This window comes from Adiantum capillus-veneris, chromosome 20, assembly GCF_014529385.1.
Source record: "Adiantum capillus-veneris isolate H3 chromosome 20, ASM1452938v2, whole genome shotgun sequence".
Lineage (NCBI taxonomy): Eukaryota > Viridiplantae > Streptophyta > Polypodiopsida > Polypodiales > Pteridaceae > Adiantum > Adiantum capillus-veneris.
The window spans coordinates 22,532,991-22,539,070 of record NC_140950.1 but is presented as its reverse complement, the minus strand read 5'-3'; the positions used below and the strand labels follow the sequence as shown (position 1 = coordinate 22,539,070).

At 39.8% G+C, this 6,080-nt stretch overlaps 1 pseudogene; it reads left to right on the top strand.

Annotated features, from left to right (window-relative positions):
• The first annotated feature begins 2,230 nt into the window (after positions 1-2,230).
• Positions 2,231-5,832, top strand: LOC147432228 (thioredoxin F1, chloroplastic-like; annotated as a pseudogene).
• Positions 5,833-6,080: the final 248 nt, after the last annotated feature.

Below are 6,080 nucleotides of genomic sequence, written 5' to 3'. Positions count from 1 at the left end.
ACACTTAGTATATTTCACTTACACACTTAGTATATTTCGAAAGATTTTTTTATTTTTCCGAGATTGGGGAGACCTAATTGTGTCAATAATATAAACAATATTTCACAAGTAGGGACATGCATCTCTAGTTGATGATGAGGATACCATCTATGATCAAGCTACTCATCATTCTCACAAACGACAACATGATCATGCAATTCAAGAATTGAAAATGGACATCTTGTGACAATCTTCGCCTCTTGGCCTTGAGAGCGAGACTCGTGGCGGCGATTATGCATTTCCTAATCGTCTATTGTCTTTAGTGCATAAGTATAATCGCATACACGGGTTCAACATGGACAACTTGCCTCCCTTCCAGTAATCCCTTGATGCACCATCATTGTCTCTTACACATGTGGAGATTACTAGATCGTTCGTATGCTTCCCCCGTTGTGCACCTCATTAGCCCTCATGTACCCACTCCCCATATGTTTTGGGTTGATGTATTACGTGATGAGGACACTGATGATGATGAGGATATAGGTTAGGCTTGCATACTTGACCACTCTAGGTACCCTAATTTATTTTTATCTTTATGTTCCCTTTACATTGTACTAGAGTCACACATGGTTGTAACCATTTGATATGATAGGTCATTTTGGCCTTTTGAAGACATTACTATACCAATTCATTTCATCTCTCTCTCTCTCTCTCTCTCTCTCTCTCTCTCTCTCTCCAACATTTCATTTCATTCACATGTGTGTGTGTGTGTGTGTGTGTGTACCTACTAGCAAAGGAGAGATGGGGTGGGGGCTGCTGAAGAGCCAAAGAGCAATGGCATGGGGATCGCTAGAGAACTCTGTTCAGTTGTGCATGCCGCAGGAGTCAAAATGGTTCTCACGATAAATTTAGGGATTTTTTTTGAAGTTTTTACCGTCATATAAGCGACGCCTTCGCTTATACGATGCCTTCCAATTTGTAAGCGTCGCTAAGAGAGTCACATTTAGCAATGCACTTAGCGACGCTCTTAGCAATGCACCTATAATTTTTTGGGGCAAATTATTAGGTGTCACTTAAGCAACACTCGTAAATCATTTGCAGGCATCCCTACTTACAAAGCACCCTTGTAAGAGAGAGAGAGAGAGAGAGAGAGAGAGAGAGAGAGAGAGAGAGAGAGACCTATGATGCCATGCTACCAGGACCTTGTTGCCTTTCAACTACTAGAATGCAGGGTGAGAGAGACAAAGAGTAGTTAACATGCATGGAGTGTAACTTTGCACCATGTTTTGAAGAGTGCAAATCTATACTAGCTTAGGGTTTGAGTTGAAGGTGCGACTAACCAAGCTAGCATGCAGCCATGAATATGAAGAAAGAGTTGGTCCAATTGGCTAACTGAGATTAGTCATGTGTAAGCAAAGAGGAGTTCCATGCACGTTTTGGGACTTTGGGGTCAAGTTAAGGATGGAGAGAAGAGAGAGGGGGGGAGATGAATGCTCGTCTGCTTGAGGGAAGGATCATCTCACTCCCATTTACTCGACTTGCCTACACCATCAAGGAGATAGACGAGTGGCAAGTACATGCTTTCCACAACCCTTGCCTTCCAGCAAAAAGTGTTCACTATATATCAACCCTTGATATTGAATGTGTTTTCAAGAACTAGCCACCATTTGAGAAGAAAGAATACATCAAGAGACCTCTGAGCTCTCTCTAACAAGTCTTGGACTTAAGACTTGGTGTTTAAGAGGAAACAATGATAGCCAATATGCTGCACTTTAAGTTTTTATAGTTTTCTTTTCTTGTTCACTAAGAGAGATCTCAAAAATCTACGTGACAAGTCTTGAACTAAAGAGAGAGAGAGAGTGAGTGAGGGTCAAGAGTCAAGACCTGATGTGAGAGAGAGAGAGAGAAAGAGAGAGAGAGACACATTTTCCTCTCTCTAGAGATGCTGCTTCTTCTACAATATTTCCCAACTAGCTTTTCCCTGCTTTGTCTACGGTTCGCAACTAGCCTATGTGTGTCGCAAGTAGCTTTTCCTGCTGCCATCTGGACATAAGAGGGAGATGGTCATGGCCCATGGGCAGTAGTGAGGAGCTGTTCAGCTTCGCGAGATCAGCGCTCCCTCTCCGGAGGGCTAGGTCTACGCAAGAGTACTGGCGAAATCCCGGCTACTCTGTGTACCCTCCCCGCGGAATATTCTCCCACATTGGTCTCGTGGAAGGGCCTGAGGATAAACGAAGCTAAGGAAGTGGCCATGGCGGCCCTCTGCTCCCCTGCGCCAAGGCAAGCTGCATCAGGAGAAGCCTCATCGAGGATCCCTCCAGCGGCAGATCTTTGAGACTCTCGTCTTCCATAAGGTGTGCGCCATCGACAGCCGTTTCTGCTCCGGCGTCTGCAGCTCCTGCTAGTCTTCTAGTACAGTTGCATCAAGGTGCAGTCAATCGAGGCTCTTGCAATGCCCTGCTGCACCACCGGTTCCTCGTTCTTTGGAAGGTGATTGGAACTCACGCATGCTCTTCAATAGAGGGCTTGACACAGTGAAGGCAGTGGACAAGGATTCTCTTTGGTCTGCCTTGGAGGATGCCGGTGACAAGCCTGTAGCGCTGGACATGTATTCCAGTCCGTGTCGACTAATCTATCCCAAACTTGTGAAATTGTCGGAAAAGTACTGTGATGTGGTCTTCATCAAGCTAGATAACACCTCACAGAATAGACCGTTTGCAGTCATCTCGCACTTAATTCACAATAAGTTTTGGACAAATTCTCACAATATTTCCCACAATTGTGATTTACTACAACATGAACTTCTGTGAGAGAGGTGCCGCATACCTAGCTAGGTACGATTGGGGGATGGGGACCCCAAATGCAATGGGCCGGCGGTCCCCTGTCCCCAATCGTACCTAGTTAGGTATGCGGTGCCTCTCGAGCAGAAGCTCATGATATTATGCATTGTATGAAAAACTTTGAGAATGTTGAGAGAGAGAGAGAGAGAGAGAGAGAGAGAGAGAGAGAGAGAACATAGAAATAGAATCTCAAAGTGTGTAGAATACACACATGAGATGATGTATATATAGAGGGGATCTGGGTGCCATATATAAAGAAGCCATATATTGAGTAGTTTTACATATAAGCTCAACACCCCCGTTCAAATAAGGGTTCCTAATTGTGGATGAAAAAACTCTTGGACTACGATCAAGGGAAAAACCCATAGCTCTATATACACCCACCGTTATATTATAAAAATCATTGAATATACAAATGTTCATGAGGAGCTACATCACTCTTTTCACAATGAATATATTATTAGGAGCTACATCACTCCTGTTACAATGAATGCTTTATGAGGAGTTACATTACTCCTATCCTATCAAATACAATAATCAATACAAAGGTTCAATAAAGAGGTGTAAAAGCTATCAATTAGGTCGTAATCAAAAGTATCTCCGTGAATCTGATGTGTACCTTGTCATCACTATCGCATCACCAAACATATCTTCATGTTGTCATCAAAATAGCATCACCAAACACGTCTTCATAAATCTTTTATTGTCACCAAGTTTGTCTTCATGAAATCAATTCTTTGATCATTCATACATAGATCATAGACTCAAAAAACATAGTCATGAAAATTATTAGCATCGTTAGTGAAATAATTACGTTCACAATGCCATAAGAGATGGTTCGCGACGCCACTCTTTTGACGACATATATACGCACGACAACATATGTGGACATAAAGTATGAACATAAAAAGTACAAGATGCATGATACGTGATGCAAATAACATGTGTATATACTACATAAAATGACATTTATCAACGTAGTGATATCAATGAGTATCATCAAAGTATTAACAAAATATCATCATTGTATCAATAAAAATGAATAAATTATCATGGTATCAACGAAAAGCATCATAGGATAATCATTGTATCAACGAAACAACATCATGGTATCACCGAGAATAACCATGGTATCAACGAAACAACATCATGGTATCAACGAAACATCATCATGATATCAACGAAAATCACCATGGAATCAATGAAATATCATCATGGAATCACCGAGAATAAGGTATCAACGAAAACAACATCATGATATCAGCGAGAATAACCATGGTATCAACGAAACATCATCATGGTATCAACGAGAATAACCATGGTATCAACGAAACATCATCATGGCATCAACGAAAATCACTATGGAATCAACGAAATATCATCATGACATCACCGAGAATAACCATGGTATCAATGAAATATCATCATGGCAACACCGAGAATAACCATGGTATCAATGAAATATCATCATGGTATCAACGAAAATCATCATGATCAAAGTACTAACAAAACATCATCATGGTACCATCAAAATCACTATGGTATCAACGAGAAATTATCAATAAAACGACATAAACTATATCTCTAGAAGAATAATTATACGAAAATCAATGAACGAGTATATCATATAACAAAAGATCATGTGCCAACAGTAGGTCGATAGAATGTAGACAATCATCAACGGCTCGACTGAATCGGAACGATATGTAACTGGCTTCTGTAGCAAAGTTACGTCAGTAACAAATATATGATTGATGAAGAAAAAATATAATTGCAATTATGAGGAAAATCAAAAGCAAAAAGTAAAATTTTATCATGTACGCAGTCCGAAACGATAACCCAAAATCGGTGCAAAATTTAGAGAAACTTTCTTCTGCAAAATTGTAGACCACATCGATTCCGACAGCTCATATGAATAGTTTCTGTAAAATCGTTCTCAATTATGAGAAAAAACAAAAAACAAAAAAAACGAAAGTTGCTTTTCAGGCATGTACGCAGTCCGCCAATGATAACTCAAAATCAGTGCAGAATTTGAAAAAAATTTCTTTTGCCAAGTTGTAGACCACATCGATTCCGATGGCAGCAAAGACTAGTTTCTGCAAAATTGTTTTCAATCAAGAGAAAAATCAAAAACAAGAAGCGAAGTTGCTTTTCAGGCATGTACGCAGTCTGCGAGCGAACGATAAGTCAAAATCGGTGCAGAATTTGAAAAAACTTCTTTCTGCAAAGTTGTAGACCACATCAATTCTGATGCCTGTAGCAAATAGTTTCAGCAAAATCGTTTTCAATTAAGAGAAAAATCAAAAACATAAAACAAAAGTTGTTTTTCAGGCATGTACGCAGTCCGCGAACGATAACTCAAAATCGATGCAGAATTTGAAAAAACTTTTTTCTGTAAAGTTGTAGAACACATCAATTCCCATCTCTCTCGGGTAGTTTCTGCAAAATCGTTTTCAAATAGCATAAAAATCAAAAACAAAAAGCGAAAGTTGCTTTCCAGGTATGTACGCAGTCCGCGAACGATAACTCAAAATCGGTGCAGAATTTGAAAAAACTTTCTTCTGCAAAGTTGTAGATCACATCGATTCTGGCTCCCTCCACTGGTAGTTTCTGCAAAATTGTTTTTAATCAGGAGAAAAACCGAAAACAAAAACGTACTGCTCTGATATCACACACACACACACACACACACACACACACACACACACAGAGAGAGAGAGAGAGCACAAATAGAACCCCAAAGTGTGTAGAATACACACATGAGATGATATATGTATATATAGAGGGGACCTGGGTGCCATATATAGAGAAGCCATATATTGAGTAGCTTCACATATAAGCTCAACAAAGAAAGACTCCGTTTTCCTACATGAGAAAATTTCTAAATCTTTTTGTGGCTAGCCTCCTACCAACTTTCAAGATTTTCAAGAATAGTAGCCTTGTGTCTCAAGTGAAGGGCGCCAAGTATGATGAACTTGTATCAAGGATCAAGAAAGCTAGAATCATGTGCTGATCTATCGACTTGATAGAATGTTGAATTGAGCTAACTCCCCCTTTTCCAAGAAGTCAAGTTTTTAAGTTTAAAAAAGGAAAAATTACCAAAATATCCCTCTAATTTGTGGAAATTGTCAAATTACCCCTCAAATTTAAAAAACTCCCAGTATACCCCCCCATATTCTGTCATAAATTTCCAAAATGCCCTTCAAATCTTTCGAAATGCCCAAAATACCCCTGGTTGTGAAATTAAATATCTCCAATGAT